Raw genomic sequence first — 26,857 nt, 5'->3', positions numbered from 1 at the left:
ACAATCCAAATTTTCAAGCAATTGTACTGGAAATAATAATGGCAAGGTCGCGAGTTCCATCCCGGTACAAGCCAGTCGCTTCTATTCTCTCCTTTCAGTACAGTCTTAAAAGGTGCGTGAGCTTTTGCAGTGTACAAACCTTGCACCACACACTCTTTATATCTGTCTAACGAAAGTCACTGATACAGGTTTTAGGGCTTTCGGGAGCAGGCGCACCCACCGCTAATCCTCGTTAGTATAGTGGTGAGTATCCCCGCCTGTCACGCGGGAGACCGGGGTTCGATTCCCCGACGGGGAGGCCTTCCTTTAGCGCTTTTGCTTGCTCTGCTGGATTTCCACCTTTGCAAATGAAACCCCAATACCGATTGTAAGAGTAGAGTCATTACTCTGCGCTTTCCAGCGGAAGGAAGTTGGTACAAAACGTAGTGGCGAGGTAAGTCCTTTAGTTGATTCCCTTTTGATGACAATCCAAATTTTCAAGCAATTGTACTGGAAATAATAATGGCAAGGTCGCGAGTTCCATCCCGGTACAAGCCAGTCGCTTCTATTCTCTCCTTTCAGTACAGTCTTAAAAGGTGCGTGAGCTTTTGCAGTGTACAAACCTTGCACCACACACTCTTTATATCTGTCTAACGAAAGTCACTGATACAGGTTTTAGGGCTTTCGGGAGCAGGCGCACCCACCGCTAATCCTCGTTAGTATAGTGGTGAGTATCCCCGCCTGTCACGCGGGAGACCGGGGTTCGATTCCCCGACGGGGAGGCCTTCCTTTAGCGCTTTTGCTTGCTCTGCTGGATTTCCACCTTTGCTAATCCTCGTTAGTATAGTGGTGAGTATCCCCGCCTGTCACGCGGGAGACCGGGGTTCGATTCCCCGACGGGGAGGCCTTCCTTTAGCGCTTTTGCTTGCTCTGCTGGATTTCCACCTTTGCAAATGAAACCCCAATACCGATTGTAAGAGTAGAGTCATTACTCTGCGCTTTCCAGCGGAAGGAAGTTGGTACAAAACGTAGTGGCGAGGTAAGTCCTTTAGTTGATTCCCTTTTGATGACAATCCAAATTTTCAAGCAATTGTACTGGAAATAATAATGGCAAGGTCGCGAGTTCCATCCCGGTACAAGCCAGTCGCTTCTATTCTCTCCTTTCAGTACAGTCTTAAAAGGTGCGTGAGCTTTTGCAGTGTACAAACCTTGCACCACACACTCTTTATATCTGTCTAACGAAAGTCACTGATACAGGTTTTAGGGCTTTCGGGAGCAGGCGCACCCACCGCTAATCCTCGTTAGTATAGTGGTGAGTATCCCCGCCTGTCACGCGGGAGACCGGGGTTCGATTCCCCGACGGGGAGGCCTTCCTTTAGCGCTTTTGCTTGCTCTGCTGGATTTCCACCTTTGCAAATGAAACCCCAATACCGATTGTAAGAGTAGAGTCATTACTCTGCGCTTTCCAGCGGAAGGAAGTTGGTACAAAACGTAGTGGCGAGGTAAGTCCTTTAGTTGATTCCCTTTTGATGACAATCCAAATTTTCAAGCAATTGTACTGGAAATAATAATGGCAAGGTCGCGAGTTCCATCCCGGTACAAGCCAGTCGCTTCTATTCTCTCCTTTCAGTACAGTCTTAAAAGGTGCGTGAGCTTTTGCAGTGTACAAACCTTGCACCACACACTCTTTATATCTGTCTAACGAAAGTCACTGATACAGGTTTTAGGGCTTTCGGGAGCAGGCGCACCCACCGCTAATCCTCGTTAGTATAGTGGTGAGTATCCCCGCCTGTCACGCGGGAGACCGGGGTTCGATTCCCCGACGGGGAGGCCTTCCTTTAGCGCTTTTGCTTGCTCTGCTGGATTTCCACCTTTGCAAATGAAACCCCAATACCGATTGTAAGAGTAGAGTCATTACTCTGCGCTTTCCAGCGGAAGGAAGTTGGTACAAAACGTAGTGGCGAGGTAAGTCCTTTAGTTGATTCCCTTTTGATGACAATCCAAATTTTCAAGCAATTGTACTGGAAATAATAATGGCAAGGTCGCGAGTTCCATCCCGGTACAAGCCAGTCGCTTCTATTCTCTCCTTTCAGTACAGTCTTAAAAGGTGCGTGAGCTTTTGCAGTGTACAAACCTTGCACCACACACTCTTTATATCTGTCTAACGAAAGTCACTGATACAGGTTTTAGGGCTTTCGGGAGCAGGCGCACCCACCGCTAATCCTCGTTAGTATAGTGGTGAGTATCCCCGCCTGTCACGCGGGAGACCGGGGTTCGATTCCCCGACGGGGAGGCCTTCCTTTAGCGCTTTTGCTTGCTCTGCTGGATTTCCACCTTTGCAAATGAAACCCCAATACCGATTGTAAGAGTAGAGTCATTACTCTGCGCTTTCCAGCGGAAGGAAGTTGGTACAAAACGTAGTGGCGAGGTAAGTCCTTTAGTTGATTCCCTTTTGATGACAATCCAAATTTTCAAGCAATTGTACTGGAAATAATAATGGCAAGGTCGCGAGTTCCATCCCGGTACAAGCCAGTCGCTTCTATTCTCTCCTTTCAGTACAGTCTTAAAAGGTGCGTGAGCTTTTGCAGTGTACAAACCTTGCACCACACACTCTTTATATCTGTCTAACGAAAGTCACTGATACAGGTTTTAGGGCTTTCGGGAGCAGGCGCACCCACCGCTAATCCTCGTTAGTATAGTGGTGAGTATCCCCGCCTGTCACGCGGGAGACCGGGGTTCGATTCCCCGACGGGGAGGCCTTCCTTTAGCGCTTTTGCTTGCTCTGCTGGATTTCCACCTTTGCAAATGAAACCCCAATACCGATTGTAAGAGTAGAGTCATTACTCTGCGCTTTCCAGCGGAAGGAAGTTGGTACAAAACGTAGTGGCGAGGTAAGTCCTTTAGTTGATTCCCTTTTGATGACAATCCAAATTTTCAAGCAATTGTACTGGAAATAATAATGGCAAGGTCGCGAGTTCCATCCCGGTACAAGCCAGTCGCTTCTATTCTCTCCTTTCAGTACAGTCTTAAAAGGTGCGTGAGCTTTTGCAGTGTACAAACCTTGCACCACACACTCTTTATATCTGTCTAACGAAAGTCACTGATACAGGTTTTAGGGCTTTCGGGAGCAGGCGCACCCACCGCTAATCCTCGTTAGTATAGTGGTGAGTATCCCCGCCTGTCACGCGGGAGACCGGGGTTCGATTCCCCGACGGGGAGGCCTTCCTTTAGCGCTTTTGCTTGCTCTGCTGGATTTCCACCTTTGCAAATGAAACCCCAATACCGATTGTAAGAGTAGAGTCATTACTCTGCGCTTTCCAGCGGAAGGAAGTTGGTACAAAACGTAGTGGCGAGGTAAGTCCTTTAGTTGATTCCCTTTTGATGACAATCCAAATTTTCAAGCAATTGTACTGGAAATAATAATGGCAAGGTCGCGAGTTCCATCCCGGTACAAGCCAGTCGCTTCTATTCTCTCCTTTCAGTACAGTCTTAAAAGGTGCGTGAGCTTTTGCAGTGTACAAACCTTGCACCACACACTCTTTATATCTGTCTAACGAAAGTCACTGATACAGGTTTTAGGGCTTTCGGGAGCAGGCGCACCCACCGCTAATCCTCGTTAGTATAGTGGTGAGTATCCCCGCCTGTCACGCGGGAGACCGGGGTTCGATTCCCCGACGGGGAGGCCTTCCTTTAGCGCTTTTGCTTGCTCTGCTGGATTTCCACCTTTGCAAATGAAACCCCAATACCGATTGTAAGAGTAGAGTCATTACTCTGCGCTTTCCAGCGGAAGGAAGTTGGTACAAAACGTAGTGGCGAGGTAAGTCCTTTAGTTGATTCCCTTTTGATGACAATCCAAATTTTCAAGCAATTGTACTGGAAATAATAATGGCAAGGTCGCGAGTTCCATCCCGGTACAAGCCAGTCGCTTCTATTCTCTCCTTTCAGTACAGTCTTAAAAGGTGCGTGAGCTTTTGCAGTGTACAAACCTTGCACCACACACTCTTTATATCTGTCTAACGAAAGTCACTGATACAGGTTTTAGGGCTTTCGGGAGCAGGCGCACCCACCGCTAATCCTCGTTAGTATAGTGGTGAGTATCCCCGCCTGTCACGCGGGAGACCGGGGTTCGATTCCCCGACGGGGAGGCCTTCCTTTAGCGCTTTTGCTTGCTCTGCTGGATTTCCACCTTTGCAAATGAAACCCCAATACCGATTGTAAGAGTAGAGTCATTACTCTGCGCTTTCCAGCGGAAGGAAGTTGGTACAAAACGTAGTGGCGAGGTAAGTCCTTTAGTTGATTCCCTTTTGATGACAATCCAAATTTTCAAGCAATTGTACTGGAAATAATAATGGCAAGGTCGCGAGTTCCATCCCGGTACAAGCCAGTCGCTTCTATTCTCTCCTTTCAGTACAGTCTTAAAAGGTGCGTGAGCTTTTGCAGTGTACAAACCTTGCACCACACACTCTTTATATCTGTCTAACGAAAGTCACTGATACAGGTTTTAGGGCTTTCGGGAGCAGGCGCACCCACCGCTAATCCTCGTTAGTATAGTGGTGAGTATCCCCGCCTGTCACGCGGGAGACCGGGGTTCGATTCCCCGACGGGGAGGCCTTCCTTTAGCGCTTTTGCTTGCTCTGCTGGATTTCCACCTTTGCAAATGAAACCCCAATACCGATTGTAAGAGTAGAGTCATTACTCTGCGCTTTCCAGCGGAAGGAAGTTGGTACAAAACGTAGTGGCGAGGTAAGTCCTTTAGTTGATTCCCTTTTGATGACAATCCAAATTTTCAAGCAATTGTACTGGAAATAATAATGGCAAGGTCGCGAGTTCCATCCCGGTACAAGCCAGTCGCTTCTATTCTCTCCTTTCAGTACAGTCTTAAAAGGTGCGTGAGCTTTTGCAGTGTACAAACCTTGCACCACACACTCTTTATATCTGTCTAACGAAAGTCACTGATACAGGTTTTAGGGCTTTCGGGAGCAGGCGCACCCACCGCTAATCCTCGTTAGTATAGTGGTGAGTATCCCCGCCTGTCACGCGGGAGACCGGGGTTCGATTCCCCGACGGGGAGGCCTTCCTTTAGCGCTTTTGCTTGCTCTGCTGGATTTCCACCTTTGCTAATCCTCGTTAGTATAGTGGTGAGTATCCCCGCCTGTCACGCGGGAGACCGGGGTTCGATTCCCCGACGGGGAGGCCTTCCTTTAGCGCTTTTGCTTGCTCTGCTGGATTTCCACCTTTGCAAATGAAACCCCAATACCGATTGTAAGAGTAGAGTCATTACTCTGCGCTTTCCAGCGGAAGGAAGTTGGTACAAAACGTAGTGGCGAGGTAAGTCCTTTAGTTGATTCCCTTTTGATGACAATCCAAATTTTCAAGCAATTGTACTGGAAATAATAATGGCAAGGTCGCGAGTTCCATCCCGGTACAAGCCAGTCGCTTCTATTCTCTCCTTTCAGTACAGTCTTAAAAGGTGCGTGAGCTTTTGCAGTGTACAAACCTTGCACCACACACTCTTTATATCTGTCTAACGAAAGTCACTGATACAGGTTTTAGGGCTTTCGGGAGCAGGCGCACCCACCGCTAATCCTCGTTAGTATAGTGGTGAGTATCCCCGCCTGTCACGCGGGAGACCGGGGTTCGATTCCCCGACGGGGAGGCCTTCCTTTAGCGCTTTTGCTTGCTCTGCTGGATTTCCACCTTTGCAAATGAAACCCCAATACCGATTGTAAGAGTAGAGTCATTACTCTGCGCTTTCCAGCGGAAGGAAGTTGGTACAAAACGTAGTGGCGAGGTAAGTCCTTTAGTTGATTCCCTTTTGATGACAATCCAAATTTTCAAGCAATTGTACTGGAAATAATAATGGCAAGGTCGCGAGTTCCATCCCGGTACAAGCCAGTCGCTTCTATTCTCTCCTTTCAGTACAGTCTTAAAAGGTGCGTGAGCTTTTGCAGTGTACAAACCTTGCACCACACACTCTTTATATCTGTCTAACGAAAGTCACTGATACAGGTTTTAGGGCTTTCGGGAGCAGGCGCACCCACCGCTAATCCTCGTTAGTATAGTGGTGAGTATCCCCGCCTGTCACGCGGGAGACCGGGGTTCGATTCCCCGACGGGGAGGCCTTCCTTTAGCGCTTTTGCTTGCTCTGCTGGATTTCCACCTTTGCAAATGAAACCCCAATACCGATTGTAAGAGTAGAGTCATTACTCTGCGCTTTCCAGCGGAAGGAAGTTGGTACAAAACGTAGTGGCGAGGTAAGTCCTTTAGTTGATTCCCTTTTGATGACAATCCAAATTTTCAAGCAATTGTACTGGAAATAATAATGGCAAGGTCGCGAGTTCCATCCCGGTACAAGCCAGTCGCTTCTATTCTCTCCTTTCAGTACAGTCTTAAAAGGTGCGTGAGCTTTTGCAGTGTACAAACCTTGCACCACACACTCTTTATATCTGTCTAACGAAAGTCACTGATACAGGTTTTAGGGCTTTCGGGAGCAGGCGCACCCACCGCTAATCCTCGTTAGTATAGTGGTGAGTATCCCCGCCTGTCACGCGGGAGACCGGGGTTCGATTCCCCGACGGGGAGGCCTTCCTTTAGCGCTTTTGCTTGCTCTGCTGGATTTCCACCTTTGCAAATGAAACCCCAATACCGATTGTAAGAGTAGAGTCATTACTCTGCGCTTTCCAGCGGAAGGAAGTTGGTACAAAACGTAGTGGCGAGGTAAGTCCTTTAGTTGATTCCCTTTTGATGACAATCCAAATTTTCAAGCAATTGTACTGGAAATAATAATGGCAAGGTCGCGAGTTCCATCCCGGTACAAGCCAGTCGCTTCTATTCTCTCCTTTCAGTACAGTCTTAAAAGGTGCGTGAGCTTTTGCAGTGTACAAACCTTGCACCACACACTCTTTATATCTGTCTAACGAAAGTCACTGATACAGGTTTTAGGGCTTTCGGGAGCAGGCGCACCCACCGCTAATCCTCGTTAGTATAGTGGTGAGTATCCCCGCCTGTCACGCGGGAGACCGGGGTTCGATTCCCCGACGGGGAGGCCTTCCTTTAGCGCTTTTGCTTGCTCTGCTGGATTTCCACCTTTGCAAATGAAACCCCAATACCGATTGTAAGAGTAGAGTCATTACTCTGCGCTTTCCAGCGGAAGGAAGTTGGTACAAAACGTAGTGGCGAGGTAAGTCCTTTAGTTGATTCCCTTTTGATGACAATCCAAATTTTCAAGCAATTGTACTGGAAATAATAATGGCAAGGTCGCGAGTTCCATCCCGGTACAAGCCAGTCGCTTCTATTCTCTCCTTTCAGTACAGTCTTAAAAGGTGCGTGAGCTTTTGCAGTGTACAAACCTTGCACCACACACTCTTTATATCTGTCTAACGAAAGTCACTGATACAGGTTTTAGGGCTTTCGGGAGCAGGCGCACCCACCGCTAATCCTCGTTAGTATAGTGGTGAGTATCCCCGCCTGTCACGCGGGAGACCGGGGTTCGATTCCCCGACGGGGAGGCCTTCCTTTAGCGCTTTTGCTTGCTCTGCTGGATTTCCACCTTTGCAAATGAAACCCCAATACCGATTGTAAGAGTAGAGTCATTACTCTGCGCTTTCCAGCGGAAGGAAGTTGGTACAAAACGTAGTGGCGAGGTAAGTCCTTTAGTTGATTCCCTTTTGATGACAATCCAAATTTTCAAGCAATTGTACTGGAAATAATAATGGCAAGGTCGCGAGTTCCATCCCGGTACAAGCCAGTCGCTTCTATTCTCTCCTTTCAGTACAGTCTTAAAAGGTGCGTGAGCTTTTGCAGTGTACAAACCTTGCACCACACACTCTTTATATCTGTCTAACGAAAGTCACTGATACAGGTTTTAGGGCTTTCGGGAGCAGGCGCACCCACCGCTAATCCTCGTTAGTATAGTGGTGAGTATCCCCGCCTGTCACGCGGGAGACCGGGGTTCGATTCCCCGACGGGGAGGCCTTCCTTTAGCGCTTTTGCTTGCTCTGCTGGATTTCCACCTTTGCAAATGAAACCCCAATACCGATTGTAAGAGTAGAGTCATTACTCTGCGCTTTCCAGCGGAAGGAAGTTGGTACAAAACGTAGTGGCGAGGTAAGTCCTTTAGTTGATTCCCTTTTGATGACAATCCAAATTTTCAAGCAATTGTACTGGAAATAATAATGGCAAGGTCGCGAGTTCCATCCCGGTACAAGCCAGTCGCTTCTATTCTCTCCTTTCAGTACAGTCTTAAAAGGTGCGTGAGCTTTTGCAGTGTACAAACCTTGCACCACACACTCTTTATATCTGTCTAACGAAAGTCACTGATACAGGTTTTAGGGCTTTCGGGAGCAGGCACACCCACCGCTAATCCTCGTTAGTATAGTGGTGAGTATCCCCGCCTGTCACGCGGGAGACCGGGGTTCGATTCCTTCCTTTAGCGCTTTTGCTTGCTCTGCTGGATTTCCACCTTTGCAAATGAAACCCCAATACCGATTGTAAGAGTAGAGTCATTACTCTGCGCTTTCCAGCGGAAGGAAGTTGGTACAAAACGTAGTGGCGAGGTAAGTCCTTTAGTTGATTCCCTTTTGATGACAATCCAAATTTTCAAGCAATTGTACTGGAAATAATAATGGCAAGGTCGCGAGTTCCATCCCGGTACAAGCCAGTCGCTTCTATTCTCTCCTTTCAGTACAGTCTTAAAAGGTGCGTGAGCTTTTGCAGTGTACAAACCTTGCACCACACACTCTTTATATCTGTCTAACGAAAGTCACTGATACAGGTTTTAGGGCTTTCGGGAGCAGGCGCACCCACCGCTAATCCTCGTTAGTATAGTGGTGAGTATCCCCGCCTGTCACGCGGGAGACCGGGGTTCGATTCCCCGACGGGGAGGCCTTCCTTTAGCGCTTTTGCTTGCTCTGCTGGATTTCCACCTTTGCAAATGAAACCCCAATACCGATTGTAAGAGTAGAGTCATTACTCTGCGCTTTCCAGCGGAAGGAAGTTGGTACAAAACGTAGTGGCGAGGTAAGTCCTTTAGTTGATTCCCTTTTGATGACAATCCAAATTTTCAAGCAATTGTACTGGAAATAATAATGGCAAGGTCGCGAGTTCCATCCCGGTACAAGCCAGTCGCTTCTATTCTCTCCTTTCAGTACAGTCTTAAAAGGTGCGTGAGCTTTTGCAGTGTACAAACCTTGCACCACACACTCTTTATATCTGTCTAACGAAAGTCACTGATACAGGTTTTAGGGCTTTCGGGAGCAGGCGCACCCACCGCTAATCCTCGTTAGTATAGTGGTGAGTATCCCCGCCTGTCACGCGGGAGACCGGGGTTCGATTCCCCGACGGGGAGGCCTTCCTTTAGCGCTTTTGCTTGCTCTGCTGGATTTCCACCTTTGCAAATGAAACCCCAATACCGATTGTAAGAGTAGAGTCATTACTCTGCGCTTTCCAGCGGAAGGAAGTTGGTACAAAACGTAGTGGCGAGGTAAGTCCTTTAGTTGATTCCCTTTTGATGACAATCCAAATTTTCAAGCAATTGTACTGGAAATAATAATGGCAAGGTCGCGAGTTCCATCCCGGTACAAGCCAGTCGCTTCTATTCTCTCCTTTCAGTACAGTCTTAAAAGGTGCGTGAGCTTTTGCAGTGTACAAACCTTGCACCACACACTCTTTATATCTGTCTAACGAAAGTCACTGATACAGGTTTTAGGGCTTTCGGGAGCAGGCGCACCCACCGCTAATCCTCGTTAGTATAGTGGTGAGTATCCCCGCCTGTCACGCGGGAGACCGGGGTTCGATTCCCCGACGGGGAGGCCTTCCTTTAGCGCTTTTGCTTGCTCTGCTGGATTTCCACCTTTGCAAATGAAACCCCAATACCGATTGTAAGAGTAGAGTCATTACTCTGCGCTTTCCAGCGGAAGGAAGTTGGTACAAAACGTAGTGGCGAGGTAAGTCCTTTAGTTGATTCCCTTTTGATGACAATCCAAATTTTCAAGCAATTGTACTGGAAATAATAATGGCAAGGTCGCGAGTTCCATCCCGGTACAAGCCAGTCGCTTCTATTCTCTCCTTTCAGTACAGTCTTAAAAGGTGCGTGAGCTTTTGCAGTGTACAAACCTTGCACCACACACTCTTTATATCTGTCTAACGAAAGTCACTGATACAGGTTTTAGGGCTTTCGGGAGCAGGCGCACCCACCGCTAATCCTCGTTAGTATAGTGGTGAGTATCCCCGCCTGTCACGCGGGAGACCGGGGTTCGATTCCCCGACGGGGAGGCCTTCCTTTAGCGCTTTTGCTTGCTCTGCTGGATTTCCACCTTTGCAAATGAAACCCCAATACCGATTGTAAGAGTAGAGTCATTACTCTGCGCTTTCCAGCGGAAGGAAGTTGGTACAAAACGTAGTGGCGAGGTAAGTCCTTTAGTTGATTCCCTTTTGATGACAATCCAAATTTTCAAGCAATTGTACTGGAAATAATAATGGCAAGGTCGCGAGTTCCATCCCGGTACAAGCCAGTCGCTTCTATTCTCTCCTTTCAGTACAGTCTTAAAAGGTGCGTGAGCTTTTGCAGTGTACAAACCTTGCACCACACACTCTTTATATCTGTCTAACGAAAGTCACTGATACAGGTTTTAGGGCTTTCGGGAGCAGGCACACCCACCGCTAATCCTCGTTAGTATAGTGGTGAGTATCCCCGCCTGTCACGCGGGAGACCGGGGTTCGATTCCCCGACGGGGAGGCCTTCCTTTAGCGCTTTTGCTTGCTCTGCTGGATTTCCACCTTTGCAAATGAAACCCCAATACCGATTGTAAGAGTAGAGTCATTACTCTGCGCTTTCCAGCGGAAGGAAGTTGGTACAAAACGTAGTGGCGAGGTAAGTCCTTTAGTTGATTCCCTTTTGATGACAATCCAAATTTTCAAGCAATTGTACTGGAAATAATAATGGCAAGGTCGCGAGTTCCATCCCGGTACAAGCCAGTCGCTTCTATTCTCTCCTTTCAGTACAGTCTTAAAAGGTGCGTGAGCTTTTGCAGTGTACAAACCTTGCACCACACACTCTTTATATCTGTCTAACGAAAGTCACTGATACAGGTTTTAGGGCTTTCGGGAGCAGGCGCACCCACCGCTAATCCTCGTTAGTATAGTGGTGAGTATCCCCGCCTGTCACGCGGGAGACCGGGGTTCGATTCCCCGACGGGGAGGCCTTCCTTTAGCGCTTTTGCTTGCTCTGCTGGATTTCCACCTTTGCAAATGAAACCCCAATACCGATTGTAAGAGTAGAGTCATTACTCTGCGCTTTCCAGCGGAAGGAAGTTGGTACAAAACGTAGTGGCGAGGTAAGTCCTTTAGTTGATTCCCTTTTGATGACAATCCAAATTTTCAAGCAATTGTACTGGAAATAATAATGGCAAGGTCGCGAGTTCCATCCCGGTACAAGCCAGTCGCTTCTATTCTCTCCTTTCAGTACAGTCTTAAAAGGTGCGTGAGCTTTTGCAGTGTACAAACCTTGCACCACACACTCTTTATATCTGTCTAACGAAAGTCACTGATACAGGTTTTAGGGCTTTCGGGAGCAGGCGCACCCACCGCTAATCCTCGTTAGTATAGTGGTGAGTATCCCCGCCTGTCACGCGGGAGACCGGGGTTCGATTCCCCGACGGGGAGGCCTTCCTTTAGCGCTTTTGCTTGCTCTGCTGGATTTCCACCTTTGCAAATGAAACCCCAATACCGATTGTAAGAGTAGAGTCATTACTCTGCGCTTTCCAGCGGAAGGAAGTTGGTACAAAACGTAGTGGCGAGGTAAGTCCTTTAGTTGATTCCCTTTTGATGACAATCCAAATTTTCAAGCAATTGTACTGGAAATAATAATGGCAAGGTCGCGAGTTCCATCCCGGTACAAGCCAGTCGCTTCTATTCTCTCCTTTCAGTACAGTCTTAAAAGGTGCGTGAGCTTTTGCAGTGTACAAACCTTGCACCACACACTCTTTATATCTGTCTAACGAAAGTCACTGATACAGGTTTTAGGGCTTTCGGGAGCAGGCGCACCCACCGCTAATCCTCGTTAGTATAGTGGTGAGTATCCCCGCCTGTCACGCGGGAGACCGGGGTTCGATTCCCCGACGGGGAGGCCTTCCTTTAGCGCTTTTGCTTGCTCTGCTGGATTTCCACCTTTGCAAATGAAACCCCAATACCGATTGTAAGAGTAGAGTCATTACTCTGCGCTTTCCAGCGGAAGGAAGTTGGTACAAAACGTAGTGGCGAGGTAAGTCCTTTAGTTGATTCCCTTTTGATGACAATCCAAATTTTCAAGCAATTGTACTGGAAATAATAATGGCAAGGTCGCGAGTTCCATCCCGGTACAAGCCAGTCGCTTCTATTCTCTCCTTTCAGTACAGTCTTAAAAGGTGCGTGAGCTTTTGCAGTGTACAAACCTTGCACCACACACTCTTTATATCTGTCTAACGAAAGTCACTGATACAGGTTTTAGGGCTTTCGGGAGCAGGCACACCCACCGCTAATCCTCGTTAGTATAGTGGTGAGTATCCCCGCCTGTCACGCGGGAGACCGGGGTTCGATTCCCCGACGGGGAGGCCTTCCTTTAGCGCTTTTGCTTGCTCTGCTGGATTTCCACCTTTGCAAATGAAACCCCAATACCGATTGTAAGAGTAGAGTCATTACTCTGCGCTTTCCAGCGGAAGGAAGTTGGTACAAAACGTAGTGGCGAGGTAAGTCCTTTAGTTGATTCCCTTTTGATGACAATCCAAATTTTCAAGCAATTGTACTGGAAATAATAATGGCAAGGTCGCGAGTTCCATCCCGGTACAAGCCAGTCGCTTCTATTCTCTCCTTTCAGTACAGTCTTAAAAGGTGCGTGAGCTTTTGCAGTGTACAAACCTTGCACCACACACTCTTTATATCTGTCTAACGAAAGTCACTGATACAGGTTTTAGGGCTTTCGGGAGCAGGCGCACCCACCGCTAATACTCTGCGCTTTCCAGCGGAAGGAAGTTGGTACAAAACGTAGTGGCGAGGTAAGTCCTTTAGTTGATTCCCTTTTGATGACAATCCAAATTTTCAAGCAATTGTACTGGAAATAATAATGGCAAGGTCGCGAGTTCCATCCCGGTACAAGCCAGTCGCTTCTATTCTCTCCTTTCAGTACAGTCTTAAAAGGTGCGTGAGCTTTTGCAGTGTACAAACCTTGCACCACACACTCTTTATATCTGTCTAACGAAAGTCACTGATACAGGTTTTAGGGCTTTCGGGAGCAGGCGCACCCACCGCTAATCCTCGTTAGTATAGTGGTGAGTATCCCCGCCTGTCACGCGGGAGACCGGGGTTCGATTCCCCGACGGGGAGGCCTTCCTTTAGCGCTTTTGCTTGCTCTGCTGGATTTCCACCTTTGCAAATGAAACCCCAATACCGATTGTAAGAGTAGAGTCATTACTCTGCGCTTTCCAGCGGAAGGAAGTTGGTACAAAACGTAGTGGCGAGGTAAGTCCTTTAGTTGATTCCCTTTTGATGACAATCCAAATTTTCAAGCAATTGTACTGGAAATAATAATGGCAAGGTCGCGAGTTCCATCCCGGTACAAGCCAGTCGCTTCTATTCTCTCCTTTCAGTACAGTCTTAAAAGGTGCGTGAGCTTTTGCAGTGTACAAACCTTGCACCACACACTCTTTATATCTGTCTAACGAAAGTCACTGATACAGGTTTTAGGGCTTTCGGGAGCAGGCGCACCCACCGCTAATCCTCGTTAGTATAGTGGTGAGTATCCCCGCCTGTCACGCGGGAGACCGGGGTTCGATTCCCCGACGGGGAGGCCTTCCTTTAGCGCTTTTGCTTGCTCTGCTGGATTTCCACCTTTGCAAATGAAACCCCAATACCGATTGTAAGAGTAGAGTCATTACTCTGCGCTTTCCAGCGGAAGGAAGTTGGTACAAAACGTAGTGGCGAGGTAAGTCCTTTAGTTGATTCCCTTTTGATGACAATCCAAATTTTCAAGCAATTGTACTGGAAATAATAATGGCAAGGTCGCGAGTTCCATCCCGGTACAAGCCAGTCGCTTCTATTCTCTCCTTTCAGTACAGTCTTAAAAGGTGCGTGAGCTTTTGCAGTGTACAAACCTTGCACCACACACTCTTTATATCTGTCTAACGAAAGTCACTGATACAGGTTTTAGGGCTTTCGGGAGCAGGCGCACCCACCGCTAATCCTCGTTAGTATAGTGGTGAGTATCCCCGCCTGTCACGCGGGAGACCGGGGTTCGATTCCCCGACGGGGAGGCCTTCCTTTAGCGCTTTTGCTTGCTCTGCTGGATTTCCACCTTTGCAAATGAAACCCCAATACCGATTGTAAGAGTAGAGTCATTACTCTGCGCTTTCCAGCGGAAGGAAGTTGGTACAAAACGTAGTGGCGAGGTAAGTCCTTTAGTTGATTCCCTTTTGATGACAATCCAAATTTTCAAGCAATTGTACTGGAAATAATAATGGCAAGGTCGCGAGTTCCATCCCGGTACAAGCCAGTCGCTTCTATTCTCTCCTTTCAGTACAGTCTTAAAAGGTGCGTGAGCTTTTGCAGTGTACAAACCTTGCACCACACACTCTTTATATCTGTCTAACGAAAGTCACTGATACAGGTTTTAGGGCTTTCGGGAGCAGGCGCACCCACCGCTAATCCTCGTTAGTATAGTGGTGAGTATCCCCGCCTGTCACGCGGGAGACCGGGGTTCGATTCCCCGACGGGGAGGCCTTCCTTTAGCGCTTTTGCTTGCTCTGCTGGATTTCCACCTTTGCAAATGAAACCCCAATACCGATTGTAAGAGTAGAGTCATTACTCTGCGCTTTCCAGCGGAAGGAAGTTGGTACAAAACGTAGTGGCGAGGTAAGTCCTTTAGTTGATTCCCTTTTGATGACAATCCAAATTTTCAAGCAATTGTACTGGAAATAATAATGGCAAGGTCGCGAGTTCCATCCCGGTACAAGCCAGTCGCTTCTATTCTCTCCTTTCAGTACAGTCTTAAAAGGTGCGTGAGCTTTTGCAGTGTACAAACCTTGCACCACACACTCTTTATATCTGTCTAACGAAAGTCACTGATACAGGTTTTAGGGCTTTCGGGAGCAGGCGCACCCACCGCTAATCCTCGTTAGTATAGTGGTGAGTGTGAGTTCCCCGCTGTCACGCGGGAGACACGAGGGTTCGATTCCCCGAAGGGGAGGCCCTCCATTTAGCGCTTTTGCTTTGCTCTCTGCTGGATTTCCACCTTTGCCAAATGAAACCCCAATACCGATTGTAAGAGTAGAGTCATTACTCTGCGCTTTCCAGCGAAGGAAGTGGTACAAAACGTAGTGGCGAGGTAAGTCTTTAGTTGATTCACCTTTTGATGACAATCCCAAATTGTCAAGCAATTGTACTGGAAATAATAATGGCAAGGTCGCGAGTTTCCATCCCGAACAAGCCAGTCGCTTCTATTCTCTGCCTTTCAAGTACAGTCTTAAAAGGATGCTGTGAGCTTTTGCAGTGTACAACCCTTGCACCCACACACTCTTTATATCTGTCTAACGAAAAGTCACTGATACAGGTTTTAGGGCATTTCGCGGAGCAGGCGCACCCACGCTAATCCTCGGTTAGTATAGTGGTGAGTATCCCCGCCTGTCACGCGGGAGACTGGGTTCGATTCCCCGACGGGGAGGCCTTCTTTAGCGCTTTTGCTTGCTCTGCTGGATTTCCACCTTTGCAAATGAAACCCCAATCCGATTGTAAGAGTAGAGTCATTACTCTGCGCTTTCCAGCGGAAGAAGTTGGTACAAAACGTAGTGGCGAGGTAAAGTCCTTTAGTTGATTCCTTTGATGACAATCCAAATTTTCAAGCAATTGTACTGGAAATAATAATGGCAAGGTCGCGAGTTCCATCCCGGTACAGCCAGTCGCTTCTATTCTCTCCTTTCAGTACAGTCTTAAAAGGTGCGTGAGCTTTTGCAGTGTACAAACCTTGCACCACACACTCTTTATATCTGTCCTAACGAAAGTCACTGATACAGGTTTTTAGGGCTTTCGGGAGCAGGCGCACCCACCGCTAATCCTCGTTAGTATAGTGGTGAGTATCCCCGCCTGTCACGCGGGAGACCGGGGTTCGATTCCCCGACGGGGAGGCCTTCCTTTAGCGCTTTTGCTTGCTCTGCTGGATTTCCACCTTTGCAAATGAAACCCCAATACCGATTGTAAGAGTAGAGTCATTACTCTGCGCTTTCCAGCGGAAGGAAGTTGGTACAAAACGTAGTGGCGAGGTAAGTCCCTTTAGTTGATTCCTTTTTGATGACAATCCAAATTTTCAAGCAATTGTACTGGAAATAATAATGGCAAGGTCGCGAGTTCCATCCCGGTACAAGCCAGTCGCTTCTATTCTCTCCTTTCAGTACAGTCTTAAAAGGTGCGTGAGCTTTTGCAGTGTACAAACCTTGCACCACACACTCTTTATATCTGTCTAACGAAAGTCACTGATACAGGTTTTAGGGCTTTCGGGAGCAGGCGCACCCACCGCTAATCCTCGTTAGTATAGTGGTGAGTATCCCCGCCTGTCACGCGGGAGACCGGGGTTCGATTCCCGACGGGGAGGCCTTCCTTTAGCGCTTTTGCTTGCTCTGCTGGATTTCCACCTTTGCAAATGAAACCCCAATACGATTGTAAGAGTAGAGTCATTACTCTGCGCTTTCCAGCGGAGGAAGTTGGTACAAAACGTAGTGGCGAGGTAAGTCCTTTAGTGATTCCCTTTTGATGACAATCCAAATTTTCAAGCAATTGTACTGGAAATAATAATGGCAAGGTCGCGAGTTCCATCCCGGTACAAGCCAGTCGCTTCTATTCTCTCCTTTCAGTACAGTCTTAAAAGGTGCGTGAGCTTTGCAGTGTACAAACCTTGCACACACACTCTTTATATCTGTCTAACGAAAGTCACTGATACAGGTTTTAGGGCTTTCGGGAGCAGGCGCACCCACCGCTAATCCTCGTTAGTATAGTGGTGAGTATCCCCGCCTGTCACGCGGGAGACCGGGGTTCGATTCCCCGACGGGGAGGCCTTCCTTTAGCGCTTTTGCTTGCTCTGCTGGATTTCCACCTTTGCAAATGAAAACCCCAATACCGATTGTAAGAGTAGAGTCATTACTCTGCGCTTTCCAGCGGAAGGAAGTTGGTACAAAACGTAGTGGCGAGGTAAGTCCTTTAGTTGATTCCCTTTTGATGACAATCCAAATTTTCAAGCAATTGTACTGGAAATAATAATGGCAAGGTCGCGAGTTCCATCCCGGTACAAGCCAGTCGCTTCTATTCTCCTTTCAGTACAGTCTTAAAAGGTGCGTGAGCTTTTGCAGTGTACAAACCTTGCACCACCACACTCTTTATATCTGTCTAACGAAAGTCACTGATACAGGTTTTAGGGCTTTCGGGAGCAGCCACCCACCGCTAATCCTCGTTAGTATAGTGGTGAGTATCCCCGCCTGTCACGCGGGAGACCGGGTGTTCGATTCCCCGACGGGGAGGCCTTCCTTTAGCGCTTTTGCTTGCTCTGCTGGATTTCCACCTTTGCAAATGAAACCCCAATACCGATTGTAAAGTAGAGTCATTACTCTGCGCTTTCCAGCGGAAGGAAGTTGGTACAAAACGAGTGGCGAGGTAAGTCCTTTAGTTGATTCCCTTTTGATGACAATCCCAATTTTCAAGCAATTGTACTGGAAATACTAATGGCAAGGTCGCGAGTTCCATCCCGGTACAAGCCAGTCGCTTCTATTCTCTCCTTTCAGTACAGTCTTAAAAGGTGCGTGAGCTTTTGCAGTGTACAAACCTTGCACCACACACTCTTTATATCTGTCTAACGAAAGTCACTGATACTGGTTTTAGGGCTTTCGGGAGCAGGCGCACCCACCGCTAATCCTCGTTAGTATAGTGGTGAGTATCCCCGCCTGTCACGCGGGAGACCGGGGTTCGATTCCCCGACGGGGAGGCCTTCCTTTAGCGCTTTTGCTTGCTCTGCTGGATTCCACCTTTGCAAATGAAACCCCAATACCGATTGTAAGAGTAGAGGTCATTACTCTGCGCTTTCCAGCGGAAGGAAGTTGGTACAAAACGTAGTGGCGAGGTAAGTCCTTTAGTTGATTCCCTTTTGATGACAATCCAAATTTTCAAGCAATTGTACTGGAAATAATAATGGCAAGGTCGCGAGTTCCATCCCGGTACAAGCCAGTCGCTTCTATTCTCTCCTTTCAGTACAGTCTTAAAAGGTGCGTGAGCTTTTGCAGTGTACAAACCTTGCACCACACACTCTTTATATCTGTCTAACGAAAGTCACTGATACAGGTTTTAGGGCTTTCGGGAGCAGGCGCACCCACCGCTAATCCTCGTTAGTATAGTGGTGAGTATCCCGCCTGTCACGCGGGAGACCGGGGTTCGATTCCCCGACGGGGAGGCCTTCCTTTAGCGCTTTTGCTTGCTCTGCTGGATTTCCACCTTTGCAAATGAAACCCCAATACCGATTGTAAGAGTAGAGTCATTACTCTGCGCTTTCCAGCGGAAGGAAGTTGGTACAAAACGTAGTGGCGAGGTAAGTCCTTTAGTTGATTCCCTTTTGATGACAATCCAAATTTTCAAGCAATTGTACTGGAAATAATAATGGCAAGGTCGCGAGTTCCATCCCGGTACAGCCAGTCGCTTCTATTCTCTCCTTTCAGTACAGTCTTAAAAGGTGCGTGAGCTTTTGCAGTGTACAAACCTTGCACCACACACTCTTTATATCTGTCTAACGAAAGTCACTGATACAGGTTTTAGGGCTTTCGGGAGGCAGGCGCACCCACCGCTAATCCTCGTTAGTATAGTGGTGAGTATCCCCGCCTGTCACGCGGGAGACCGGGGTTCGATTCCCCGACGGGGAGGCCTTCCTTTAGCGCTTTTGCTTGCTCTGCTGGATTTCCACCTTTGCAAATGAAACCCCAATACCGATTGTAAGAGTAGAGTCATTACTCTGCGCTTTCCAGCGGAAGGAAGTTGGTACAAAACGTAGTGGCGAGGTAAGTCCTTTAGTTGATTCCCTTTTGATGACAATCCAAATTTTCAAGCAATTGTACTGGAAATAATAATGGCAAGGTCGCGAGTTCCATCCCGGTACAAGCCAGTCGCTTCTATTCTCTCCTTTCAGTACAGTCTTAAAAGGTGCGTGAGCTTTTGCAGTGTACAAACCTTGCACCACACACTCTTTATATCTGTCTAACGAAAGTCACTGATACAGGTTTTAGGGCTTTCGGGAGCAGGCGCACCCACCGCTAATCCTCGTTAGTATAGTGGTGAGTATCCCCGCCTGTCACGCGGGAGACCGGGGTTCGATTCCCCGACGGGGAGGCCTTCCTTTAGCGCTTTTGCTTGCTCTGCTGGATTTCCACCTTTGCAAATGAAACCCCAATACCGATTGTAAGAGTAGAGTCATTACTCTGCGCTTCCAGCGGAAGGAAGTTGGTACAAAACGTAGTGGCGAGGTAAGTCCTTTAGTTGATTCCCTTTTGATGACAATCCAAATTTTCAAGCAATTGTACTGGAAATAATAATGGCAAGGTCGCGAGTTCCATCCCGGTACAAGCCAGTCGCTTCTATTCTCTCCTTTCAGTACAGTCTTAAAAGGTGCGTGAGCTTTTGCAGTGTACAAACCTTGCACCACACACTCTTTATATCTGTCTAACGAAAGTCACTGATACAGGTTTTAGGGCTTTCGGGAGCAGGCGCACCCACCGCTAATCCTCGTTAGTATAGTGGTGAGTATCCCGCCTGTCACGCGGGAGACCGGGGTTCGATTCCCCGACGGGGAGGCCTTCCTTTAGCGCTTTTGCTTGCTCTGCTGGATTTCCACTTTGCAAATGAAACCCCAATACCGATTGTAAGAGTAGAGTCATTACTCTGCGCTTTCCAGCGGAAGGAAGTTGGTACAAAACGTAGTGGCGAGGTAAGTCCTTTAGTTGATTCCCTTTTGATGACAATCCAAATTTTCAAGCAATTGTACTGGAAATAATAATGGCAAGGTCGCGAGTTCCATCCCGGTACAAGCCAGTCGCTTCTATTCTCTCCTTTCAGTACAGTCTTAAAAGGTGCGTGAGCTTTTGCAGTGTACAAACTTGCACCACACACTCTTTATATCTGTCTAACGAAAGTCACTGATACAGGTTTTAGGGCTTTCGGGAGCAGGCGCACCCACCGCTAATCCTCGTTAGTATAGTGGTGAGTATCCCCGCCTGTCACGCGGGAGACCGGGTTCGATTCCCCGACGGGGAGGCCTTCCTTTAGCGCTTTTGCTTGCTCTGCTGGATTTCCACCTTTGCAAATGAAACCCCAATACCGATTGTAAGAGTAGAGTCATTACTCTGCGCTTTCCAGCGGAAGAAGTTGGTACAAAACGTAGTGGCGAGGTAAGTCCTTTAGTTGATTCCCTTTTGATGACAATCCAAATTTTCAAGCAATTGTACTGGAAATAATAATGGCAAGGTCGCGAGTTCCATCCCGGTACAAGCCAGTCGCTTCTATTCTCTCCTTTCAGTACAGTCTTAAAAGGTGCGTGAGCTTTTGCAGTGTACAAACCTTGCACCACACACTCTTTATATCTGTCTAACGAAAGTCACTGATACAGTGTTTTAGGGCTTTCGGGAGCAGGCGCACCCCACCGCTAATCCTCGTTAGTATAGTGGGGTGAGTATCCCCGCCTGTCACGCGGGAGACCGGGGTTCGATTCCCCGACGGGGAGGCCTTCCTTTAGCGCTTTTGCTTGCTCTGCTGGATTTCCACCTTTGCAAATGAAACCCCAATACCGATTGTAAGAGTAGAGTCATTACTCTGCGCTTTCCAGCGGAAGGAAGTTGGTACAAAACGTAGTGGCGAGGTAAGTCCTTTAGTTGATTCCCTTTTGATGACAATCCAAATTTTCAAGCAATTGTACTGGAAATAATAATGGCAAGGTCGCGAGTTCCATCCCGGTACAAGCCAGTCGCTTCTATTCTCTCCTTTCAGTACAGTCTTAAAAGGTGCGTGAGCTTTTGCAGTGTACAAACCTTGCACCACACACTCTTTATATCTGTCTAACGAAAGTCACTGATACAGGTTTTAGGGCTTTCGGGAGCAGGCGCACCCACCGCTAATCCTCGTTAGTATAGTGGTGAGTATCCCCGCCTGTCACGCGGGAGACCGGGGTTCGATTCCCCGACGGGGAGCCTTCCTTTAGCGCTTTTGCTTGCTCTGCTGGATTTCCACCTTTGCAAATGAAACCCCAATACCGATTGTAAGAGTAGAGTCATTACTCTGCGCTTTCCAGCGGAAGGAAGTTGGTACAAAACGTAGTGGCGAGGTAAGTCCTTTAGTTGATTCCCTTTTGATGACAATCCAAATTTTCAAGCAATTGTACTGGAAATAATAATGGCAAGGTCGCGAGTTCCATCCCGGTACAAGCCAGTCGCTTCTATTCTCTCCTTTCAGTACAGTCTTAAAAGGTGCGTGAGCTTTTGCAGTGTACAAACCTTGCACCACACACTCTTTATATCTGTCTAACGAAAGTCACTGATACAGGTTTTAGGGCTTTCGGGAGCAGGCGCACCCACCGCTAATCCTCGTTAGTATAGTGGTGAGTATCCCCGCCTGTCACGCGGGAGACCGGGGTTCGATTCCCCGACGGGAGGCCTTCCTTTAGCGCGCTTTTGCTTGCTCTGCTGGATTTCCACCTTTGCAAATGAAACCCCAATACCGATTGTAAGAGTAGAGTCATTACTCTGCGCTTTCCAGCGGAAGGAAGTTGGTACAAAACGTAGTGGCGAGGTAAGTCCTTTAGTTGATTCCCTTTTGATGACAATCCAAATTTTCAAGCAATTGTACTGGAAATAATAATGGCAAGGTCGCGAGTTCCATCCCGGTACAAGCCAGTCGCTTCTATTCTCTCCTTTCAGTACAGTCTTAAAAGGTGCGTGAGCTTTTGCAGTGTACAAACCTTGCACCACACACTCTTTATATCTGTCTAACGAAAGTCACTGATACAGGTTTTAGGGCTTTCGGGAGCAGGCGCACCCACCGCTAATCCTCGTTAGTATAGTGGTGAGTATCCCGCCTGTCACGCGGGAGACCGGGGTTCGATTCCCGACGGGGAGGCCTTCCTTTAGCGCTTTTGCTTGCTCTGCTGGATTTCCACCTTTGCAAATGAAACCCCAATACCGATTGTAAGAGTAGAGTCATTACTCTGCGCTTTCCAGCGGAAGGAAGTTGGTACAAAACGTAGTGGCGAGGTAAGTCCTTTAGTTGATTCCCTTTTGATGACAATCCAAATTTTCAAGCAATTGTACTGGAAATAATAATGGCAAGGTCGCGAGTTCCATCCCGGTACAAGCCAGTCGCTTCTATTCTCTCCTTTCAGTACAGTCTTAAAAGGTGCGTGAGCTTTTGCAGTGTACAAACCTTGCACCACACACTCTTTATATCTGTCTAACGAAAGTCACTGATACAGGTTTTAGGGCTTTCGGGAGCAGGCGCACCCACCGCTAATCCTCGTTAGTATAGTGGTGAGTATCCCCGCCTGTCACGCGGGAGACCGGGGGTTCGATTCCCCGACGGGGAGGCCTTCCTTTAGCGCTTTTGCTTGCTCTGCTGGATTTCCACCTTTGCAAATGAAACCCCAATACCGATTGTAAGAGTAGAGTCATTACTCTGCGCTTTCCAGCGGAAGGAAGTTGGTACAAAACGTAGTGGCGAGGTAAGTCCTTTAGTTGATTCCCTTTTGATGACAATCCAAATTTTCAAGCAATTGTACTGGAAATAATAATGGCAAGGTCGCGAGTTCCATCCGGTACAAGCCAGTCGCTTCTATTCTCTCCTTTCAGTACAGTCTTAAAAGGTGCGTGAGCTTTTGCAGTGTACAAACCTTGCACCACACACTCTTTATATCTGTCTAACGAAAGTCACTGATACAGGTTTTAGGGCTTTCGGGAGCAGGCGCACCCACCGCTAATCCTCGTTAGTATAGTGGTGAGTATCCCCGCCTGTCACGCGGGAGACCGGGGTTCGATTCCCCGACGGGGAGGCCTTCCTTTAGCGCTTTTGCTTGCTCTGCTGGATTTCCACCTTTGCAAATGAAACCCCAATACCGATTGTAAGAGTAGAGTCATTACTCTGCGCTTTCCAGCGGAAGGAAGTTGGTACAAAACGTAGTGGCGAGGTAAGTCCTTTAGTTGATTCCCTTTTGATGACAATCCAAATTTTCAAGCAATTGTACTGGAAATAATAATGGCAAGGTCGCGAGTTCCATCCCGGTACAAGCCAGTCGCTTCTATTCTCTCCTTTCAGTACAGTCTTAAAAGGTGCGTGAGCTTTTGCAGTGTACAAACCTTGCACCACACACTCTTTATATCTGTCTAACGAAAGTCACTGATACAGGTTTTAGGGCTTTCGGGAGCAGGCGCACCACCGCTAATCCTCGTTAGTATAGTGGTGAGTATCCCCGCCTGTCACGCGGGAGACCGGGGTTCGATTCCCCGACGGGGAGGCCTTCCTTTAGCGCTTTTGCTTGCTCTGCTGGATTTCCACCTTTGCAAATGAAACCCCAATACCGATTGTAAGAGTAGAGTCATTACTCTGTGCTTTCCAGCGGAAGGAAGTTGGTACAAAACGTAGTGGCGAGGTAAGTCCTTTAGTTGATTCCCTTTTGATGACAATCCAAATTTTCAAGCAATTGTACTGGAAATAATAATGGCAAGGTCGCGAGTTCCATCCCGGTACAAGCCAGTCGCTTCTATTCTCTCCTTTCAGTACAGTCTTAAAAGGTGCGTGAGCTTTTGCAGTGTACAAACCTTGCACCACACACTCTTTATATCTGTCTAACGAAAGTCACTGATACAGGTTTTAGGGCTTTCGGGAGCAGGCGCACCCACCGCTAATCCTCGTTAGTATAGTGGTGAGTATCCCCGCCTGTCACGCGGGAGACCGGGGTTCGATTCCCCGACGGGGAGGCCTTCCTTTAGCGCTTTTGCTTGCTCTGCTGGATTTCCACCTTTGCAAATGAAACCCCAATACCGATTGTAAGAGTAGAGTCATTACTCTGCGCTTTCCAGCGGAAGGAAGTTGGTACAAAACGTAGTGGCGAGGTAAGTCCTTTAGTTGATTCCCTTTTGATGACAATCCAAATTTTCAAGCAATTGTACTGGAAATAATAATGGCAAGGTCGCGAGTTCCATCCCGGTACAAGCCAGTCGCTTCTATTCTCTCCTTTCAGTACAGTCTTAAAAGGTGCGTGAGCTTTTGCAGTGTACAAACCTTGCACCACACACTCTTTATATCTGTCTAACGAAAGTCACTGATACAGGTTTTAGGGCTTTCGGGAGCAGGCGCACCCACCGCTAATCCTCGTTAGTATAGTGGTGAGTATCCCCGCCTGTCACGCGGGAGACCGGGGTTCGATTCCCCGACGGGGAGGCCTTCCTTTAGCGCTTTTGCTTGCTCTGCTGGATTTCCACCTTTGCAAATGAAACCCCAATACCGATTGTAAGAGTAGAGTCATTACTCTGCGCTTTCCAGCGGAAGGAAGTTGTACAAAACGTAGTGGCGAGGTAAGTCCTTTAGTTGATTCCCTTTTGATGACAATCCAAATTTTCAAGCAATTGTACTGGAAATAATAATGGCAAGGTCGCGAGTTCCATCCGGTACAAGCCAGTCGCTTCTATTCTCTCCTTTCAGTACAGTCTTAAAAGGTGCGTGAGCTTTTGCAGTGTACAAACCTTGCACCACACACTCTTTATATCTGTCTAACGAAAGTCACTGATACAGGGTTTTAGGGCTTTCGGGAGCAGGCGCACCCACCGCTAATCCTCGTTAGTATAGTGGTGAGTATCCCCGCCTGTCACGCGGGAGACCGGGGTTCGATTCCCCGACGGGGAGGCCTTCCTTTAGCGCTTTTGCTTGCTCTGCTGGATTTCCACCTTTGCAAATGAAACCCCAATACCGATTGTAAGAGTAGAGTCATTACTCTGCGCTTTCCAGCGGAAGGAAGTTGGTACAAAACGTAGTGGCGAGGTAAGTCCTTTAGTTGATTCCCTTTTGATGACAATCCAAATTTTCAAGCAATTGTACTGGAAATAATAATGGCAAGGTCGCGAGTTCCATCCCGGTACAAGCCAGTCGCTTCTATTCTCTCCTTTCAGTACAGTCTTAAAAGGTGCGTGAGCTTTTGCAGTGTACAAACCTTGCACCACACACTCTTTATATCTGTCTAACGAAAGTCACTGATACAGGTTTTAGGGCTTTCGGGAGCAGGCGCACCCACCGCTAATCCTCGTTAGTATAGTGGTGAGTATCCCCGCCTGTCACGCGGGAGACCGGGGTTCGATTCCCCGACGGGGAGGCCTTCCTTTAGCGCTTTTGCTTGCTCTGCTGGATTTCCACCTTTGCAAATGAAACCCAATACCGATTGTAAGAGTAGAGTCATTACTCTGCGCTTTCCAGCGGAAGGAAGTTGGTACAAAACGTAGTGGCGAGGTAAGTCCTTTAGTTGATTCCCTTTTGATGACAATCCAAATTTTCAAGCAATTGTACTGGAAATAATAATGGCAAGGTCGCGAGTTCCATCCCGGTACAAGCCAGTCGCTTCTATTCTCTCCTTTCAGTACAGTCTTAAAAGGTGCGTGAGCTTTTGCAGTGTACAAACCTTGCACCACACACTCTTTATATCTGTCTAACGAAAGTCACTGATACAGGTTTTAGGGCTTTCGGGAGCAGGCGCACCCACCGCTAATCCTCGTTAGTATAGTGGTGAGTATCCCCGCCTGTCACGCGGGAGACCGGGGTTCGATTCCCCGACGGGGAGGCCTTCCTTTAGCGCTTTTGCTTGCTCTGCTGGATTTCCACCTTTGCAAATGAAACCCCAATACCGATTGTAAGAGTAGAGTCATTACTCTGCGCTTTCCAGCGGAAGGAAGTTGGTACAAAACGTAGTGGCGAGGTAAGTCCTTTAGTTGATTCCCTTTTTGATGACAATCCAAATTTTCAAGCAATTGTACTGGAAATAATAATGGCAAGGTCGCGAGTTCCATCCGGTACAAGCCAGTCGCTTCTATTCTCTCCTTTCAGTACAGTCTTAAAAGGTGCGTGAGCTTTTGCAGTGTACAAACCTTGCACCACACACTCTTTATATCTGTCTAACGAAAGTCACTGATACAGGTTTTAGGGCTTTCGGGAGCAGGCGCACCCACCGCTAATCCTCGTTAGTATAGTGGTGAGTATCCCCGCCTGTCACGCGGGAGACCGGGGTTCGATTCCCCGACGGGGAGGCCTTCCTTTAGCGCTTTTGCTTGCTCTGCTGGATTTCCACCTTTGCAAATGAAACCCCAATACCGATTGTAAGAGTAGAGTCATTACTCTGCGCTTTCCAGCGGAAGGAAGTTGGTACAAAACGTAGTGGCGAGGTAAGTCCTTTAGTTGATTCCCTTTTGATGACAATCCAAATTTTCAGCAATTGTACTGGAAATAATAATGGCAAGGTCGCGAGTTCCCATCCCGGTACAAGCCAGTCGCTTCTATTCTCTCCTTTCAGTACAGTCTTAAAAGGTTGCGTGAGCTTTTGCAGTGTACAAACCTTGCACCACACACTCTTTATATCTGTCTAACGAAAGTCACTGATACAGGTTTTAGGGCTTTCGGGAGCAGGCACACCCACCGCTAATCCTCGTTAGTATAGTGGTGAGTATCCCGCCTGTCACGCGGGAGACCGGGGTTCGATTCCCCGACGGGGAGGCCTTCCTTTAGCGCTTTTGCTTGCTCTGCTGGATTTCCACCTTTGCAAATGAAACCCCAATACCGATTGTAAGAGTAGAGTCATTACTCTGCGCTT

At 47.9% G+C, this 26,857-nt stretch overlaps 46 non-coding genes across 46 annotated transcripts; all 46 read left to right on the top strand.

The window, feature by feature from the left end:
- Window positions 1–226: 226 nt before the first annotated feature.
- TRNAD-GUC (transfer RNA aspartic acid (anticodon GUC)) lies at window positions 227–298 on the top strand. Its single transcript has one exon. It is a non-coding gene; the product is annotated as a tRNA-Asp (tRNA).
- Window positions 299–689: 391 nt separating this feature from the next.
- TRNAD-GUC (transfer RNA aspartic acid (anticodon GUC)) lies at window positions 690–761 on the top strand. The gene has a single exon. It is a non-coding gene; the product is annotated as a tRNA-Asp (tRNA).
- A 50-nt stretch (window positions 762–811) lies between these two features.
- TRNAD-GUC (transfer RNA aspartic acid (anticodon GUC)) lies at window positions 812–883 on the top strand. Its single transcript has one exon. It is a non-coding gene; the product is annotated as a tRNA-Asp (tRNA).
- Window positions 884–1,274: 391 nt separating this feature from the next.
- Window positions 1,275–1,346, top strand: TRNAD-GUC (transfer RNA aspartic acid (anticodon GUC)). Its single transcript has one exon. It is a non-coding gene; the product is annotated as a tRNA-Asp (tRNA).
- Window positions 1,347–1,737: 391 nt separating this feature from the next.
- Window positions 1,738–1,809, top strand: TRNAD-GUC (transfer RNA aspartic acid (anticodon GUC)). Its single transcript has one exon. It is a non-coding gene; the product is annotated as a tRNA-Asp (tRNA).
- A 391-nt stretch (window positions 1,810–2,200) lies between these two features.
- Window positions 2,201–2,272, top strand: TRNAD-GUC (transfer RNA aspartic acid (anticodon GUC)). Its single transcript has one exon. It is a non-coding gene; the product is annotated as a tRNA-Asp (tRNA).
- A 391-nt stretch (window positions 2,273–2,663) lies between these two features.
- Window positions 2,664–2,735, top strand: TRNAD-GUC (transfer RNA aspartic acid (anticodon GUC)). Its single transcript has one exon. It is a non-coding gene; the product is annotated as a tRNA-Asp (tRNA).
- A 391-nt stretch (window positions 2,736–3,126) lies between these two features.
- On the top strand, window positions 3,127–3,198 carry TRNAD-GUC (transfer RNA aspartic acid (anticodon GUC)). Its single transcript has one exon. It is a non-coding gene; the product is annotated as a tRNA-Asp (tRNA).
- A 391-nt stretch (window positions 3,199–3,589) lies between these two features.
- On the top strand, window positions 3,590–3,661 carry TRNAD-GUC (transfer RNA aspartic acid (anticodon GUC)). The gene has a single exon. It is a non-coding gene; the product is annotated as a tRNA-Asp (tRNA).
- Window positions 3,662–4,052: 391 nt separating this feature from the next.
- TRNAD-GUC (transfer RNA aspartic acid (anticodon GUC)) lies at window positions 4,053–4,124 on the top strand. The gene has a single exon. It is a non-coding gene; the product is annotated as a tRNA-Asp (tRNA).
- A 391-nt stretch (window positions 4,125–4,515) lies between these two features.
- Window positions 4,516–4,587, top strand: TRNAD-GUC (transfer RNA aspartic acid (anticodon GUC)). The gene has a single exon. It is a non-coding gene; the product is annotated as a tRNA-Asp (tRNA).
- A 391-nt stretch (window positions 4,588–4,978) lies between these two features.
- TRNAD-GUC (transfer RNA aspartic acid (anticodon GUC)) lies at window positions 4,979–5,050 on the top strand. The gene has a single exon. It is a non-coding gene; the product is annotated as a tRNA-Asp (tRNA).
- A 50-nt stretch (window positions 5,051–5,100) lies between these two features.
- On the top strand, window positions 5,101–5,172 carry TRNAD-GUC (transfer RNA aspartic acid (anticodon GUC)). The gene has a single exon. It is a non-coding gene; the product is annotated as a tRNA-Asp (tRNA).
- A 391-nt stretch (window positions 5,173–5,563) lies between these two features.
- TRNAD-GUC (transfer RNA aspartic acid (anticodon GUC)) lies at window positions 5,564–5,635 on the top strand. The gene has a single exon. It is a non-coding gene; the product is annotated as a tRNA-Asp (tRNA).
- Window positions 5,636–6,026: 391 nt separating this feature from the next.
- On the top strand, window positions 6,027–6,098 carry TRNAD-GUC (transfer RNA aspartic acid (anticodon GUC)). The gene has a single exon. It is a non-coding gene; the product is annotated as a tRNA-Asp (tRNA).
- A 391-nt stretch (window positions 6,099–6,489) lies between these two features.
- Window positions 6,490–6,561, top strand: TRNAD-GUC (transfer RNA aspartic acid (anticodon GUC)). The gene has a single exon. It is a non-coding gene; the product is annotated as a tRNA-Asp (tRNA).
- Window positions 6,562–6,952: 391 nt separating this feature from the next.
- Window positions 6,953–7,024, top strand: TRNAD-GUC (transfer RNA aspartic acid (anticodon GUC)). Its single transcript has one exon. It is a non-coding gene; the product is annotated as a tRNA-Asp (tRNA).
- Window positions 7,025–7,415: 391 nt separating this feature from the next.
- On the top strand, window positions 7,416–7,487 carry TRNAD-GUC (transfer RNA aspartic acid (anticodon GUC)). The gene has a single exon. It is a non-coding gene; the product is annotated as a tRNA-Asp (tRNA).
- Window positions 7,488–7,878: 391 nt separating this feature from the next.
- On the top strand, window positions 7,879–7,950 carry TRNAD-GUC (transfer RNA aspartic acid (anticodon GUC)). Its single transcript has one exon. It is a non-coding gene; the product is annotated as a tRNA-Asp (tRNA).
- An 840-nt stretch (window positions 7,951–8,790) lies between these two features.
- TRNAD-GUC (transfer RNA aspartic acid (anticodon GUC)) lies at window positions 8,791–8,862 on the top strand. The gene has a single exon. It is a non-coding gene; the product is annotated as a tRNA-Asp (tRNA).
- A 391-nt stretch (window positions 8,863–9,253) lies between these two features.
- On the top strand, window positions 9,254–9,325 carry TRNAD-GUC (transfer RNA aspartic acid (anticodon GUC)). Its single transcript has one exon. It is a non-coding gene; the product is annotated as a tRNA-Asp (tRNA).
- Window positions 9,326–9,716: 391 nt separating this feature from the next.
- Window positions 9,717–9,788, top strand: TRNAD-GUC (transfer RNA aspartic acid (anticodon GUC)). Its single transcript has one exon. It is a non-coding gene; the product is annotated as a tRNA-Asp (tRNA).
- Window positions 9,789–10,179: 391 nt separating this feature from the next.
- Window positions 10,180–10,251, top strand: TRNAD-GUC (transfer RNA aspartic acid (anticodon GUC)). The gene has a single exon. It is a non-coding gene; the product is annotated as a tRNA-Asp (tRNA).
- Window positions 10,252–10,642: 391 nt separating this feature from the next.
- On the top strand, window positions 10,643–10,714 carry TRNAD-GUC (transfer RNA aspartic acid (anticodon GUC)). Its single transcript has one exon. It is a non-coding gene; the product is annotated as a tRNA-Asp (tRNA).
- Window positions 10,715–11,105: 391 nt separating this feature from the next.
- TRNAD-GUC (transfer RNA aspartic acid (anticodon GUC)) lies at window positions 11,106–11,177 on the top strand. The gene has a single exon. It is a non-coding gene; the product is annotated as a tRNA-Asp (tRNA).
- A 391-nt stretch (window positions 11,178–11,568) lies between these two features.
- TRNAD-GUC (transfer RNA aspartic acid (anticodon GUC)) lies at window positions 11,569–11,640 on the top strand. The gene has a single exon. It is a non-coding gene; the product is annotated as a tRNA-Asp (tRNA).
- Window positions 11,641–12,031: 391 nt separating this feature from the next.
- Window positions 12,032–12,103, top strand: TRNAD-GUC (transfer RNA aspartic acid (anticodon GUC)). Its single transcript has one exon. It is a non-coding gene; the product is annotated as a tRNA-Asp (tRNA).
- A 391-nt stretch (window positions 12,104–12,494) lies between these two features.
- TRNAD-GUC (transfer RNA aspartic acid (anticodon GUC)) lies at window positions 12,495–12,566 on the top strand. Its single transcript has one exon. It is a non-coding gene; the product is annotated as a tRNA-Asp (tRNA).
- Window positions 12,567–13,263: 697 nt separating this feature from the next.
- TRNAD-GUC (transfer RNA aspartic acid (anticodon GUC)) lies at window positions 13,264–13,335 on the top strand. Its single transcript has one exon. It is a non-coding gene; the product is annotated as a tRNA-Asp (tRNA).
- A 391-nt stretch (window positions 13,336–13,726) lies between these two features.
- TRNAD-GUC (transfer RNA aspartic acid (anticodon GUC)) lies at window positions 13,727–13,798 on the top strand. The gene has a single exon. It is a non-coding gene; the product is annotated as a tRNA-Asp (tRNA).
- Window positions 13,799–14,189: 391 nt separating this feature from the next.
- On the top strand, window positions 14,190–14,261 carry TRNAD-GUC (transfer RNA aspartic acid (anticodon GUC)). Its single transcript has one exon. It is a non-coding gene; the product is annotated as a tRNA-Asp (tRNA).
- Window positions 14,262–14,652: 391 nt separating this feature from the next.
- On the top strand, window positions 14,653–14,724 carry TRNAD-GUC (transfer RNA aspartic acid (anticodon GUC)). The gene has a single exon. It is a non-coding gene; the product is annotated as a tRNA-Asp (tRNA).
- A 1,331-nt stretch (window positions 14,725–16,055) lies between these two features.
- On the top strand, window positions 16,056–16,127 carry TRNAD-GUC (transfer RNA aspartic acid (anticodon GUC)). Its single transcript has one exon. It is a non-coding gene; the product is annotated as a tRNA-Asp (tRNA).
- Window positions 16,128–16,976: 849 nt separating this feature from the next.
- Window positions 16,977–17,048, top strand: TRNAD-GUC (transfer RNA aspartic acid (anticodon GUC)). The gene has a single exon. It is a non-coding gene; the product is annotated as a tRNA-Asp (tRNA).
- Window positions 17,049–17,899: 851 nt separating this feature from the next.
- Window positions 17,900–17,971, top strand: TRNAD-GUC (transfer RNA aspartic acid (anticodon GUC)). Its single transcript has one exon. It is a non-coding gene; the product is annotated as a tRNA-Asp (tRNA).
- Window positions 17,972–18,824: 853 nt separating this feature from the next.
- TRNAD-GUC (transfer RNA aspartic acid (anticodon GUC)) lies at window positions 18,825–18,896 on the top strand. Its single transcript has one exon. It is a non-coding gene; the product is annotated as a tRNA-Asp (tRNA).
- Window positions 18,897–19,287: 391 nt separating this feature from the next.
- TRNAD-GUC (transfer RNA aspartic acid (anticodon GUC)) lies at window positions 19,288–19,359 on the top strand. The gene has a single exon. It is a non-coding gene; the product is annotated as a tRNA-Asp (tRNA).
- A 1,778-nt stretch (window positions 19,360–21,137) lies between these two features.
- TRNAD-GUC (transfer RNA aspartic acid (anticodon GUC)) lies at window positions 21,138–21,209 on the top strand. The gene has a single exon. It is a non-coding gene; the product is annotated as a tRNA-Asp (tRNA).
- A 1,778-nt stretch (window positions 21,210–22,987) lies between these two features.
- On the top strand, window positions 22,988–23,059 carry TRNAD-GUC (transfer RNA aspartic acid (anticodon GUC)). Its single transcript has one exon. It is a non-coding gene; the product is annotated as a tRNA-Asp (tRNA).
- Window positions 23,060–23,449: 390 nt separating this feature from the next.
- On the top strand, window positions 23,450–23,521 carry TRNAD-GUC (transfer RNA aspartic acid (anticodon GUC)). Its single transcript has one exon. It is a non-coding gene; the product is annotated as a tRNA-Asp (tRNA).
- A 391-nt stretch (window positions 23,522–23,912) lies between these two features.
- TRNAD-GUC (transfer RNA aspartic acid (anticodon GUC)) lies at window positions 23,913–23,984 on the top strand. The gene has a single exon. It is a non-coding gene; the product is annotated as a tRNA-Asp (tRNA).
- A 391-nt stretch (window positions 23,985–24,375) lies between these two features.
- Window positions 24,376–24,447, top strand: TRNAD-GUC (transfer RNA aspartic acid (anticodon GUC)). Its single transcript has one exon. It is a non-coding gene; the product is annotated as a tRNA-Asp (tRNA).
- A 390-nt stretch (window positions 24,448–24,837) lies between these two features.
- TRNAD-GUC (transfer RNA aspartic acid (anticodon GUC)) lies at window positions 24,838–24,909 on the top strand. Its single transcript has one exon. It is a non-coding gene; the product is annotated as a tRNA-Asp (tRNA).
- A 391-nt stretch (window positions 24,910–25,300) lies between these two features.
- Window positions 25,301–25,372, top strand: TRNAD-GUC (transfer RNA aspartic acid (anticodon GUC)). Its single transcript has one exon. It is a non-coding gene; the product is annotated as a tRNA-Asp (tRNA).
- A 390-nt stretch (window positions 25,373–25,762) lies between these two features.
- On the top strand, window positions 25,763–25,834 carry TRNAD-GUC (transfer RNA aspartic acid (anticodon GUC)). The gene has a single exon. It is a non-coding gene; the product is annotated as a tRNA-Asp (tRNA).
- Window positions 25,835–26,225: 391 nt separating this feature from the next.
- Window positions 26,226–26,297, top strand: TRNAD-GUC (transfer RNA aspartic acid (anticodon GUC)). Its single transcript has one exon. It is a non-coding gene; the product is annotated as a tRNA-Asp (tRNA).
- Window positions 26,298–26,857: the final 560 nt, after the last annotated feature.

This window comes from Spea bombifrons, chromosome 2, assembly GCF_027358695.1.
Source record: "Spea bombifrons isolate aSpeBom1 chromosome 2, aSpeBom1.2.pri, whole genome shotgun sequence".
NCBI lineage: Eukaryota > Metazoa > Chordata > Amphibia > Anura > Pelobatidae > Spea > Spea bombifrons.
Note: the sequence above shows the minus strand (reverse complement) of the source record. Positions and strands in the feature narration are given on the sequence as shown.